Raw genomic sequence first — 14,710 nt, 5'->3', positions numbered from 1 at the left:
TACATAAATCATAGTATTTCTCTGGGTTTGGATCATGAGATTCAACTGTCCAGATTCAATTCCACAGCTCAGCCATACAGTTTCAGCAGCCAATCTTATTTTAAAGGTGATGAATAAAAAGTCACATTGTCTCCTGTGGTAGCCTTAAAAAAAAAAAAAAACCACACCAAAAACACACACACCACACTGGGAAGAGGATGAACAGGGCAAACACAGAATGTGAATTCCTCAACCTTCAACTACTTTCAATTCACAGGATTTCTTGAAAACACTATGTGGTTTGTTTATGAACCCTCCACCGATCTCTCCTCCACTATCTTGTCCAACCTGTCCTCGAGACCCCAAATGTTTTCCATCCACCGCTGCCTTAAGCAAGGAGTTCCAGAGTCCTCCTAATAATTCTTTTAAAGATTATTTCATAGCCTTGCACAGATTTCTGAGGAAAACTACTTGTTAACTCCCTACACTGCAAGAACTGGCCACCGATTTCTGCCCTCCTTGCTACCAAACATATCAGTTATATCAATCGGTTTGTTTCATATCTATGTGCTTTCAAGAAGATACTGAACTACTTGGATTCTTTGAAGTGAAGTTTGACTTCAACGTCCACCCTTAACCAAAAATACCGCAGCCAGGTACTAGCGTATTATAGCTTTCAGTTGAAACTTTCTTATTTTTGAACCACATCTTCAAAGTGCCACTTTCTTGCTATTGAATTTCATTTCACTAGTGCTGGACACTTACAGCTTACAGTCTATGATACCATGGTTATAAATCAGTTCCCAGTCTCAAAACTAAATGCTCTAAAAATATTCCAGTTCCAAACAACTTTGCAAGTTTGCCACAGCATAACAAACATCAACATGTTTTTAACCACAGACTGGCAGCCTCCTGTAAGTATTTAAAGTGTGTTTTGTATTTTCTTACTGATTTTTTGATACATGAACATAAACAGTTATATCTGAGTGCACCTATCAAGGCCAGTTTTCTACAGTGTAGAAGACACAGATAGTTGTTATCCTTACACATTTGCAACTGAAAAAAAAAAGGGTTCTCAAAGAAACTGACGTGTAACTTCAGTTACTAGTGACAGTTTGTCCATAGGATCAGTTTCTTCCACACTACCTTACAGAATTACACAGAGACAGTCATCTATGCTCACATTTTACTTGAATTTAAAGAAGTTGATACATATGATTTGTTTTGTTTAATCAAGATCTCAAATTTAGTCATGGTAAAGAGTTATTTTTATGAACTACCATTTCAGAGAGCTCTCATGACTGAAAGATTTACACAGAGAGGGATTAGGATTTATTTTTTTATTTTATTTAAACTGTTTACTGATGGACAATGCTCTGAAGGACGAAGGATTCTGCTCCTTTCCTCAAGTCTCCTGCTACTAAGAGCAGTAGCTTTGACCTTACCGAGTTTCTACCTACGCAAGTTTGCCTTACTGAGATGAAGGTTAGTTAAAAGTCATAGCTTCCCTCAAGTCATCAAAAATACTGATCCACAAGTTTATCTAATAATTTCATCATATAAAATCAGAAAAATGCATTTAAATAAAACCTATCTTTAATATGATTCACAAAAGGAACATGAGCTGAAGTACCATATAAATTCACGTTTGAATCTCTATACCAATCTAGAAGAGACTCTTGAATCTCCAGCTCAAAGTACACGTGATATTGAGTCAAGAGAACCTAGGATATTCAATTCTCCCATGACACACCACTTAACTTGTGCTCTGTGTGTCACAAGCCATCTGGGCTAATTAGGCTAAAAGCATAGGAGTTCTTTTGCTTCAGGGAGAAAATTAAGAAATTGTTTGCAAATTAAGGGTTATTCCAGATCTATAACTTGTTCAACCACCACATAAAAGTAAAACCTTATCAGCCATTTTCCTCTGGCTAAGAAGCCAAGCCTCCTTGCAGCGAGAACCTTGCCAACATTAACCATACTTCTGCTTCAATCAAAGCCATTAAAATGCACTCTGCAGAAGACTACCTCAACTCATCACAGACTAAGTGCTCATGAAAATCCCAACAATCTGCAGTGAAAAAGGCATTTTATTGAGAACTTGTGACACCAGTTCCCCGCATGACCAGGGATAAGCATCCCCCACCCTGAGTAGACTTTCTTGCTTCACTTACTATAGGATATTATCAGCAGAACTGCTCCAGCTGAATCCTCCCTTTAGAAAAGATAGAGAATAGCTGGCGAGCAAAGTCCAGATCTCTGCAAATCAAGCTACTTTTGATCAAGGAGGAAACAATATTCTCAGAATGTCTTCCAAAAGCATCTTTTTGATAGAAGTTTAAGAGTGAGCTGGAGTATGTGTCCCAGAGGTACGAAGAAATGCAAAGACCTACACTGACTAGCTGAACTTCATCTTTGGAATAATTATTTTAATGCTGTTGGGATTTTATTGTAACATACATGCATTCAGGTATCCAAAGATTTACATAAGCTTTTTTTATTGCTCCAATTGAAACACAATACAGGATTTTAAACCTAATTATCAAAAGCACCATTAGTATTTTGATCTTCTTAGTATCCCTGTTGGCACAGAGTTTAACCCTGTCTGAAAGCTTCTAATTAAGAAAACGGTACTTCTGTTTACACTTCCAGACAGTGGCTAGAAGTGCTGCAACTGGCTACCTTTTATTCCTTCATCTCTTCCATTTTCAGTGATCCGCACTTTCTAACACTTTTAGGCAAGCAACATTCATCTGAAGACTGATGGCATAATGGCTTTTTATCTAAAGAGCCAGTGCCAACACTTCTTTGTAACTGGTTTATTCCAAATAACCAATCCCTCTTAAAGGATGATCAGGTCCAAAAGTAATAGGTTTTACTCCAGCAAGCTTTTACATGAACGGTTCCATTAAACAGGATTACTCATTAGTATAACAATATGTTAAATGAGATCATTATGTTAACTGAGATCATTACTATTCATTTTTTTCTACATTGATATACATTGTTACTTCAGTTCAGAAACACAAGGTGTTGCAGTGGTCAAAAATGTAAATACAGAAATCTTCTAAACCTGAAACATTTCTACTGTTTAAATAGCTTTACGATTAGAAGACAATACTCAGCAGTTTTTGGAACCCAAACATTGGGATTTCAATAACGAAAAGTACTAACTGAAGCAAAGATTAAACTTTGACTTTATATATTTATATATATAAAGCGCCTATCATCATATTGATAAACATTCTTCGGAACCACTCTGACAGCATTTTTTCTACTGCAAGTCGTACATTCACGTAGCTCCTTGGTTAGCATTTAGGTAGCTGGTTGCTACTAATGTTCCGTTTGTTACCCTCTTCAGCTTGGAGGCATTACATTCAAAATGGACCCACAGAATTTAGAGTTATGTGATCATTATACGCATGAGAAAATATATGCCAAATTTCATTCAGTATCACCAAAAAAATGTAAATATTTACTGCCTCACACTAATAGGATGAAGTTTTGTATTTTCGAATACTCCAGAAGAGATATTTTTAAAGTTTCAGAGAATAGTTAAAGCAGTTCTCAATTCTAAGAACATAACAAAACAAGACCTCAGATCCAACTTCATTTCGCTTTTAATACCTTTGTAACGAAAAATTATATTCTGCATCAAATGCAGGCTCAAAGCCCACAAACACCAGGAATAAATCTGCTACAAATATGAAGCACCAATCCTAAAAGTTGAACCAATTCCCCTGAACAGTGGTAAACATCTTTATATGATGTACCAGATCTACAAGCCTTACCTTGGTTTGTTGTCTGGCCTGGGCACTAATGCTCTGCTACAGCATAAAGTTCCCATTCAGTTTTGCTTTCTTTAACTGAAGATAAACAGCTCGACTTCCTTCTACTCAAAGTTAAAGGCTGAAGTTGCCTACGTTTCATTGCGTGTCAAAGTACATTTGACAGAACGCGATGTTAACAGCGGGCTCTGGATGATGAAAGCAAAGTCTGAGTGTCATTACAGCAAAATCACAACGTACATAACATTTCTTTGCTGTTATAAGCCAAATCTGAATAGATTATAGCTAAAGTAGATATCCCACCATTATTTTTTGCTTATTTATTTTTAGGCTGTTGTCTTTCAGCAATCACATACTGGGCACTTTTGCTTCTTCCCCTTTTTGGGGATAAAAGAGATCTTTGCGACCAAGGCCTTCAGCAGCTGTTTCCTAATACACCTGCAGGTATGCCTCAACCAACAGAGAATTAAAAGACGCATAAACCACTGCAAAGCGGGAGACGAGGGCGGCACACGGCGACAGGCCCGCCGTGACACACCACCTTTCACCCCCGGGACCAGTGCAGCGGACCCAGCCCCGGACTCCGCCGCCCAAGCCGGCCCCGCTGCCAGCGCCCCGGAGGCCGACCCTGCGGCGGGGCCGCCGGCGGCGCCGCGGGAGCCTCGGCTGACATTCAGGCCGCTCCAAAGGTGAAGGCTGCGCCCGACGGGAGCCCGCCCGACCCTCCGCCGCTCTTCCCGGTCCCCTGCGGCCTGCCACGCCGCGGCATCCCCCAGCCCCGGCGGGGGGCAACGGCCGCTCCCCTCCACCCACCCCCCGCCTTACAGCGAGGAGACCCCCAGTGAGAGGAAGGGGGCGCACGGGGATGGCGGGGCGGCACACATCCCCTCCCCACCGCCGCACTCACCGCCGGGCCGGGCGCGGGCCGGCGCCGTCCCCTCCTCGGGCAGGGCCCCGCCGCTCTGCGCCCTCAGGTACCGCCCGCCCCGCCCCGCCCGGCCCCGCCCCGCCCCGCGGTGGGAGGGGCGGCGCCTCTCGCCTCACCCTGACGTCAGCGCCGCGCGGGCGGTGCGCGCGTCCCGGCTGTTGGGCCACGCCTCGCCGGCCGTTAGGCGCCGTGCGAACCGCCCCCCGCCCAACCGTTCTTGTGAGGCGGCGGAGGGCAGCGAGGGGAGTGACATGGCGGCCGACCGGCCTTCTCACAGCCCCCGCCTCCCCTGCGCCCGCTCCGCTAGCGACATGGCGGCTCAGCCGCGCCCGCCGGGCCGCCTCGGCGCTGTGTCACGCCTGACTCTGCACGCCATGGGTCCTGCGAGCCCCACTGGCTGCATCTCCCAGTCTGCCCTAGTGAGCCCTTTGACCGATGCAAATGAAAATCTAGGTGTTAAAAAGTGTTAACGGAAATAGGCCTGTGAGTGTCCTGGCTCAGGGACACAGAGAGTACTCCCAGGGGAAAGAGGCCTCACAAATGTCCCAACTGCGTGAAAAGCCTGGAAGGACTCTCACAGCCAGCAGCGCAATGCAAACCCATGGGTGAGTGGGCTGTCTCTGTGCTGGCGCTGGCGGAAGGGCTTGCAAGTTTAATTTCCTCGAATTTTCTGCCTGTGCCAGTAATCGGAAGGCGCTGACCGAGTATCAAAAACTGCGAGGTTCAGGAAGTTATTTGCCTGTGGTTACGTGAGTTGGTTCAGGATTGTTTCACTGACTCGGTATTTATACCCCAGTGCCGCCTGCACGCTTGCTTGGGGGTTGTGTTTCTGCATCTCCCGTGCTTCAGGATCTTCACATACGTGCTGCCTTCACGTACCTGCTGCATCTGTATTGCTGTGCTTCAGATTTTCAAAGTTTCATTTTCCTCAAAAGTTTTGACTGCCAATATTTCTGAACTTTTGCCTGCCTGCTTCACCGCGCCAGCCGGAGGCAGAAAGCCGTCTGGTAGCTTCAAGCTATGTTCATGAAGAAATAAAAACCGCCCTGTAGTTGATAAGCATCATTTGCCGCAGCCTCTTGACTAGCAGTCGGGCGTGCTGCCAGGGTGTGAGACCTGCGCACAGATGTCAGCCCAGGCACTGTGAGTGCCTCCTCACCTTTCGAGGCACAGGGCGTGAAGACTCCAGTACATTTGCCCCATAGATAGCAGAAAGGCCTCTTTTTAAAAATAAGGAACGACAACTGAAGCTTTTGTGCGTCTTTTTGCCTGCGCTTAAATGTATCAGCCACATTAATGCACTTATTCTTAGAACAATCTGAAGCATAATTACTCCCTTGTGGTACAGGAAGAAAGAAAAAAAAAAGGCAAGCAGAGATTAAATATCTCATGCAGAGCTAAAGAGATAGCAAAGCCAGGAAATGAACTCAGATTTCCTGAGTCAGGCGTCACTGCTTTAACCACACAGTCATCCTTCCTTTCAGTCATTCTTAGCTCCTGAGCATTAATGTAAACATCAACTTCTGCATTAGCATAGATTTGATTTTTCCCTACTTTGTTCATCAGAACGATTTTACTGTTCCCACTGAAATTTCTTCCAACTAACTTTCTTCTCCATTTCCTTCCCAAAAGTAAAAGAAGTTATATTACAGACTCACTGGGAGGGTGAAATGATATTACAAGATGCACTGGGGGAGTCTTAAATTTCCCACTGCCTTTCTGCAGGCGCTGGCAGGTATTTCTTCAATCCTGATACGCTAAGCATCAGCTCACAAAGCGATTGTGGAGCTTCCATGGCACATCTCTTAGTCAGATACCCAAATGGACAGTGGAGGAGATCAAGGAACAAATTGTTCCCTGTCATCGTACTTTTCGGCTAGATCAGAGGACTAGGAATGCTTGTGCCAATACAAGGGAGGCACGTAAGCTATCTGTACTGACCTGGAAGTGGTGGTATAACCACCTTTTTTAACTCCAGCTCATACTTTTACTATCCAAAACTGATTATGAAACAGAATTCTAAAAGAAAAGTACATATATAAAAGAAGAAAACAACCTGGTGATATTTTAGGACAGATTTGAGAGCCTCCACTATCTGTTCAGACATTTAACAGATTTCCACAATGCTTATATGGCCTCAAGATCAAGATGCAGTCTTCAAGCAGAATGCATAATTTTTGAAAAATAACTTCAAAAAGGGGAAGCATTACATGCACAACTCCAACTTCTGACTACTTAACTCAAAAGATAGTCTTAGCACTCCTACTGACAGACTACAGACTGAGATCTAGCTATGATCAAGTGCGGTATCTTTTCTTATCAGTTTAATATTTGATATGTCTTCAGGTTGAGGACTTTATATTCCATTGATTTCATACTAAATTGAGTTAAATGGACTTTATATTACACGGGGAGATGGACGTAGAAGCTTGTTTTATCCACTTCATTCGCTGGCCTGACATTTTGCTGCCTCCAAAAACCAGAGACACGGCAATGGGTAACACTGACCACCCAGAGAAGAGCGTAAGAGCTGGATGAGCAGATAGCAATATTCACACAAATATTCTCCCAGCCCCCAGCAGTTTGCAGGCCAGGGGCTTCATGAGCCAAGGACACACTTTCCCCAAAATTCAGTGAAGAATGAGCAGCTTTGGTGCAGGGAGTGCTAGGGAGGCCTAGTTTTCATAGTAATAGTTGAACAGGCGTTTTGAGAGTATCCAGCCATAACCTTGCTGGCTTCCTTAGTTTCAACTGACTTCCAGATAGGTAATGGTAATGAGATAGGTGTAAACAACCGGCCACACGGTGTGAACCTTGTTGATGATTGTAAATAAGCCTGTTTTTCAGTCAGTATTGGTATCATAGACCGGCTTCAAGGGGAAACCCTGTTCGTTCTTTCAACATTGTATTGGTTTCCATTTCATGTATTTCTGCAAACTGGAAGTTCATGCTTTTCCCTCATTCCAGTGGAAAATGAAAGGAGGATTGTTCAAATTTGCCCTCTCTTTGTTCTACACTCTTTACAAAATCTGAACTTGGTATTTCCTATCCCCTACGTTACAATGAACCTGCGTTAGTCTGCTGGTGCTAAAGCCAGCCTCAAAGCGAGGACAATCATCTCCTTCCTCACACCACTTCATAAAAATAATCTTTGCCATGATGTTCACCAAAAAAATTCCTTGCTGTGTACCTCATATGCTGTGACTGCTGCTAACTAATCTGTTCGCAAGAATTTCATTTTTCCACATGCATCCACGTTCTGTTACTGTATTCAAATATTTTCTACTTATACTCTGATGTTATATTATCCAATACATAAACCATATTTTATCTGTTTGCATTTTTTCTACTTGAAAAGGGCTAAGCAGTTAGGTACCGCCATTTTTTCCATATATAAATAATAATTTATTCATCGTGGACATTCGCAAAAACCTGTAGCCTGGACTGTCACTATCTCACAAACATGCAAAAAAAGGAAAACAGAAGTTAGAATTAGAGAGCCTATGCTTCTTGGGGTATAGTTGGACTTTTGATTAAATATATTACAGGGCGCACGCAGTTGGGTGGTTAGGAGTTGAAATTCTTCATTTCAAAATGTCTCGTTCTGTAAAATTTATTCATTGACAGGTATCAAAAACTGAACTGCCATCTGTTTTCTTAATCTGTGTCTCTACAAATCATTCTTCCATTAAGGAATACATCCTTTTTATTTTCCAAGTTTCAATTTGACACTAGAGATTCACTGTCTCCAGAATTACCTATTTAATTATCAACTTATTGTACTTTTTAAACTATAAAAGTAACTTCATTTTTGTACTAGCTTAAAATACAAACTAAAATGAGTATTACAAGTTGATGAACTTGTTTGCTGAGTTAACAAAGCAAGAAAACAATGGGCTAATGTCACATACAAAAATACTTACGTGACTGTGCTCTTGTGTGTATATATTTACTATTTCCATGCATGGTGTCCACAGGTAACTAAACTTTGTACCATTCTGCAATAAATAATTGCATAAGAATAAAATAATTAATGGGAAATTCTGCTTGGTGCAGGCTGAGGTCTTTACAATGGTTCATCATCACTGCATCTACTTTTATGTATGTTTGGGAAAACAGAGAGATGAGCTCAAACTCATGCTGCTGAAATATGTGGTAACCTAGTCCCGTTTAAGACTTAGTCTTGTATTTTTCTTAATTACTTGAAAAAGAATCCAAATTAAGTTACTAGAGCATTTGATATCTTTTCAGGCATTAATGATATCTACTGCTTTCTAAAGAATATTTAGGTACTGTATAAAGAGAATAATATTTAAGTGAAGGACTGTTCATTACCATTTGGCAACTGCTTCGTTATTTCAGTAATTGGCTCAGACATCTACCTTGGATGTGCAAAGACAATGTTGCTGTATTTATGGTTTTGGCAAGTGAATTGACCCTTCTTACCCTTCTCCTTTCGGAAAAGGTTTTTTTGGTCTTAAGTCAAACTCTTTTTCTGAACATTGCTTAAAGAATACCTAAATACCAGTCCAGGATGTGTGTTTTTAAATGTGTTGCTCTGCGGCTGGCACTGAACGTTCTGAGGTTCAGAGATGCTCAGAATGCATTACACTCTCCATTCATGCTGTTACACAGGCCTAAACTACTCTCTTATTTTCAGTATTTCTCATGTAAATGAACAAGTGGGCAGAAAGCTTTCCTCTCTGTCCCTCTCTCTGAAGGCAGGTGTGCCAAATGTGAGTTAAACCCACATAGATGAAGATCACATGCTGACCGTTACCCTTTCTTTACTCTGGCAGAGGTGTGGTAGAAGTAGCCTGGACCAGTTCAGTGAAATCTGCTGTTAAAACCTGCCTGGGGCCATCTTGACACCTTGCTGCTGCTGTCACTCTTTCTCCTAAGGGCTAACCAGCCGTGGTGCTTCAAAACAATACGTTAGTCTAAATAATTTAGAACTGCTTGGACTAGTTAAACTACTTAAACAGTCTGGTTAAAGCAACTTTGTAAAATACTGCCTATTTTTTTCAGCACGTCTTCAATGGCCATATTCCTCCATTACATCTCACCTTTACAAACACAGAAAAGCATTTCTAAATGGTGATAAAAATCATATTGCACATTTCTAAAATCCAAATACACGGTCCTTCCTTTCTTTTTAAGCATGTGCTCCTTAGTACCTAACAGTTCAAATGAATTAGTGTATATTTAATTTAAGTCTGATACAGTTTCTTCTTTATTTTTTATTGCAATTTAATTTGTATTCACATAGACTGAATGCCCAAAGGAATACAAATGCCTAACATTTCCATTAAGCCAGTGGGATTTTTCAGGATTCTGAAACATAAATTAAAAGTGTTGTTTCAGCTTGATTTACAGGTATGGAAATTATTTCCTTTTGTATAATTTAAAATTATTCTAAATCACGCTGGATAAACATTTTTACTGTATTTTATAACTGAAAGGTTGAATGATAATCTCAGAACTCAAAAACCAGCCTTCTACTAGTGACACTGTTATGGAAGTTTATCTAGTGTGTTTGGGATTTTTCTTTTAATCCAATCTGTGAAGTCATCATTGAGTTACACAACAGAAAAAATAACAGACTTATGTTTCTAATAATGGCCTTTAACAGAATGAGAAGAGTTGACTGGAATTCAATGAAATCTCATCAGAAGTGAGTAAAAACTTTAAAAGATATTTGGCGTCCTATGGCTTATCTTTATGTAAACGTTGTTACAAATGATCCTGTTTTAAATGAATGCTAATCCTAAAGTGATTGATGTGGATAATTTGTATTTTTGCTAATTTTGTTATTTAATAAGATTTCAAAGACTACAATCCTTAAAATGTTTAACAAAGACGAAATGCAGCCTTTCTTGTTTGTACAGGTAGTGTCCTCTGTTTTACAATGTCATCACAGTTTTTAATACTGAGATTTGCAGAAGTAATAATCTGTTTATAATCAGCACGCTATGCAGTGGATAGTGTAGCATAGAGCTACACATATTAAGAAATAAAATGTAAAAGGAAAGAAGGTGTATAGGAAAAGAATACATGCAGTAAGAGCGTCACACTTATGTATTTGTTTTCATTTGACTGCTCGAAGTTCAGCATTGATATTAACATTCATCCACAGGGAAGACTGTCAACATCACTCAGCAGCTGGAAGCAAAGAACTAAACATGATGCCTTTGAGTCTTGTTCAAAAAATATTTAGAAATGGCGAAAGACACCTGGATGGTGTGGTGACCGAAGATTTCTACATGCTGTTAGCACTCAAATAAAGGCAATATACGGAGTGCCATTGTTCATTTATACCCCCACTGATGAGTCTATTCCTTGAACTGAGACACACCAGTTTGGTTCTAGGCAAACTCGGTGTTACCCTCCCTGCTGGCATTGCCAGTCATTTACCAGCCCTAACAATGGTTTGATTATATGATGGTCCACCAAAACTCTTTTAAAATAGAAGTCCTGCATTACCCCCCCATCTCTTTCATTGTAACACTTTCTATTTTGCTTTAGAAAGTTTAAGGAGCGTACAAAATTACCTTTATGAGCTAATAATTTTGTTTCTTTACAAAACTGTTTTTACTAATGACAGATATTCTGTAATATGGCGAGAGACTATATAAGAAACCTAAGATAGACATAGTAATAGATTAATCCCACCTTTCTTTCTTAGGAAAAATTCCCATTGACTAATGAATTATATGAAAGAGGATGTAATAACTGAATGTATTACATGAGATGCTTATGCGTACTATAAGGAGGCATTAATGATGAAAATATGTCCTCTGATCAATTTAATTGTCTACTTAGCAGTGCAGATAGATAACAGAGATCATGGCAATGAAAACAAAGAGATCCTGCACTGTAGCTGAATGTCACAGATTTTGGCCACAGCAACCTGAAGTGGTGAGGTGACCACTGCCCCTGGAGAGGTACAAGAGCAGCTCAGACTCTCTCCTGAGAAATGCAGACCACATGCTGCCTCCCCGAGCGTGGTTCATCTCCAGCCCGCTCAGATGTCCCCGCTGGCTGGGCACCATGGGATGGTCCTGAGCAGTTCCCAGAGCAGCTGTATGTTGTGCAGGATTCCCGCTTACCAGAATCCAGCACAGGGGATACTTCTCACTTGCTGAGATGAAACCTTAATTTATTCTCATTCATCTCATCCCAGAGAGAATCCCTCTAAGAGGAATCAGACATTTTCTGAGTCTGGACTCATAGCTGGAGCAGACTGCAGAGAGGAATTAACTCAAAGTTATATTGTTTCCATGAATACTACTTCAATCATATTATTCTTACATATGCAAATAATTAGTTTCAATTAACTTAGAGTCTTAAAGAAAAATACAAACAGACTGCTCCAGTAGCAAACAGCGCTTTCAAAATACAGTTCATGACTTTCAAGACAGTTTATTCCATGTGTATATTTGACCCTAATCTTTCTTTTCTGCACATGTGAAAGCATCAGAAGATAAAAAATGAAAGCTGAAATTCCATTTTTCAGTGATTAGATTACATTTTCAGTATTAAATGGCAATGAAAAACAAAGAGCTCAAAGCTGCTGATTAAAAGATGCAGTTGTTTTTCCTTGTTTTGTGCACATGGCAGTAGCACGTGCACTAGGAAAAGAGTTGACCTTATCCAAAATTATGTATGTGACCAATCTAGCCAGTAGCTCAGTAATTAACTGAACGTTTCAGAGCTCCCCAGGAACATCAAGGACAGTAACACTGTACACTCAAAATCACAGCTGCCTGGGAAAATGATGAAATATTACCTCAGAAAATGTTTTATAAGGATTTTGCTTCTCTTCTATGCTTACTCCCTCCCTCCTTTTTTATTAACTCTAGTTATTCAGGAACGCAATGCTTATCTATGCACGTGTGTATACATAAAAATATATTTATATAAAATGTAACTTTTACATATACCCTGATATACATGTATGTGTTATATATCTACAAAAAAGGCAGAAAGGAGGATCCAGGAAACTATAGGCCTGTCAGTCTGACCTCGGTAGCAGGGAAGGTCATGGAGCAGATCATCTTGAGTGCCATTACATCTCATATAATGGACAAGCAGGGGATCAGGCCTAGTCAGCATGGGTTTAGGAAAGGCAGGTCCTGCCTGACGAACCTGATCTCCTTCTATGACAAGGTGACCCGATTATTGGATGAGGGAAAGGCTGCGGACATTGTCTACCTAGACTTTCGAAAAGCATTTGACACTGTTCCCCATAGAATTCTCATGGGAAAACTGGCGGCTCATGGCCTGGATGAGCATATAATCTGCTGGATCAAGCACTGGCTGGATGGATGGTCCCAAAGAGTGGTGGTCAATGGCGTTAAATCCAGCTGGCGGCCAGTCACAAGTGGTGTCCCTCAGGGCTCGGTGTTGGGACCATTTCTGTTCAACATCTTTATTGATGACCTTGATAAGGACATAGACTGTATCATCAGCAAGTTTGCAGATGACACGAAGCTAAGCGGGAGTGTTGATCTACATGAGGATAGGGAGGCTCTACAGAGAGTCTTGGATAGATTGGATCGATGGGCCAATGCTAACGGTGTGAGCTTCAACAAGGCCAAGTGCCAGGTCCTGCACTTGGGCCACAACAACCCCATGCATCGCTACAGGCTTGGGGAAGTGTGGCTGGAGAGCTGCCTGGCAGAAAAGGACCTGGGGGTTCTAATTGACAAGCAACTGAATACGAGCCAGCAGTGTGCCCAGGTTGCCAAGAAAGCCCATGGCATCCTGGCTTGTATTAGAAATAGCGTGACCAGCAGAAGTAGGGAGGTGATTGTCCCCGTGTACTCAGCACTGGTGAGGCCACACCTTGAGTATTGTGTCCAGTTTTGGGCACCTCAATATGAGAGAGATATCGAGGTGCTGGAACAAGTGCAGAGGAGGGCAACGAAGCTGGTGAAGGGCCTGCAGAATAAATCTTACGAGGAGCCATTGAAGGAGCTGGGACTGTTTAGTTTGAGGAAGAGGAGGCTGAGGGGAGACCTCATCGGTCTCTGCAACTACTTGAAAGGACACTGTAGAGAGGTTGGTGCTGGTCTCTTCTTACAGGTCATTAGCGATAGAACAAGAGGGAATGGCTTCAAGCTGCAACAGGGTAGGTTTAGGCTGGACATTAGGAAAAAATTCTTCCCAGAAGGAGTGGTCAGACAGTGGAATAGGCTGCCCAGGGAGGTGGTGGAGTCACCATCCCTGAATGTGTTTAAGAGTCATTTAGATGTGGTGTTAAGGGATATGGTGTAAGGGAGAACTTTGTAGAGTGGAGATGATGGTTGGACTCGATGATCCCAAGGGTCTTTTCCAACCTAAATGATTTTATGATTCTATGATTCTATATGTATGTATGTGTATATATATGTGTGTGTGTATAAACAAAGTTGTTCTAGGCATTGAGAATCACCTGGAGAACGGAAGTGGGTAATTAGATGATTCCTAAGTAGTGCCCCTGGGCTGTTGGAGCTAAAGCGTACACACACAGGTGGCCAGTGGTGGCCCCTCCAAGGCAGCTGGTTCTCCCCTCTCAGCACAGGTGGAGAATAAGCCATCACTCTGTCTCCAGGGTCCTTCGTCGACACTGAATCTTTCTGGAAACGGTTTTCAAAGTGAGATGTAGTTCAGTTGCGATGAGTGTTAAGTACTTTCTTCCCTGCCAAGTAAGAAAGCTGGGTTCTCACAAAGACAAAATAGAAATTTTATTCTTATAAGCTGGTGCCTGCCTCTGATTCACCGACATCTGAAGACATTATCCCCAGAGATGCTGACAGTTTCCTGAAATCCTGGCACCAGAGATTGAATCGCTGCTCTATCTAGTTAGGCACCTCGCAAGGTTCTGCTGTGCTTTTAAACCAGGAGATGTTGGAGGCGTTTTTCTCTGGGTTAATAATTACTAACTGCAGCAAGTTTGAAAGAGAGCGAACTGTTTTAGAAATGCATGCAATAAATAATAACGGATATGCTTTAGATGGTTGTCACAAGGCTC

General features: G+C 41.6%; 1 protein-coding gene and 1 pseudogene across 10 annotated transcripts in view; one reads left to right on the top strand and one right to left on the bottom strand.

Annotated features, from left to right (window-relative positions):
* The window catches only part of CCSER2 (coiled-coil serine rich protein 2), a 73,561-nt gene extending 68,771 nt beyond the window's left edge, over positions 1-4,790 (bottom strand). For 6 of the 10 annotated variants that reach the window (XM_074590079.1, XM_074590080.1, XM_074590072.1 and 3 more), the window contains exon 1: positions 4,675-4,790. The gene's annotated coding sequence lies outside the window, so the exon portion shown is untranslated. Of the gene's footprint in view, positions 1-3,770; positions 3,956-4,674 lie in introns of all 10 variants that reach the window. The other 4 variants (XM_074590082.1, XM_074590073.1, XM_074590075.1 and 1 more) reach the window with 2 other exon arrangements.
* A 2,188-nt stretch (positions 4,791-6,978) lies between these two features.
* Positions 6,979-7,078, top strand: LOC141745898 (U2 spliceosomal RNA; annotated as a pseudogene).
* The last annotated feature ends 7,632 nt before the right edge of the window (positions 7,079-14,710 follow it).

This window comes from Larus michahellis, chromosome 6 (genome assembly GCF_964199755.1).
Source record: "Larus michahellis chromosome 6, bLarMic1.1, whole genome shotgun sequence".
Lineage (NCBI taxonomy): Eukaryota > Metazoa > Chordata > Aves > Charadriiformes > Laridae > Larus > Larus michahellis.
Note: the sequence above shows the minus strand (reverse complement) of the source record. Positions and strands in the feature narration are given on the sequence as shown.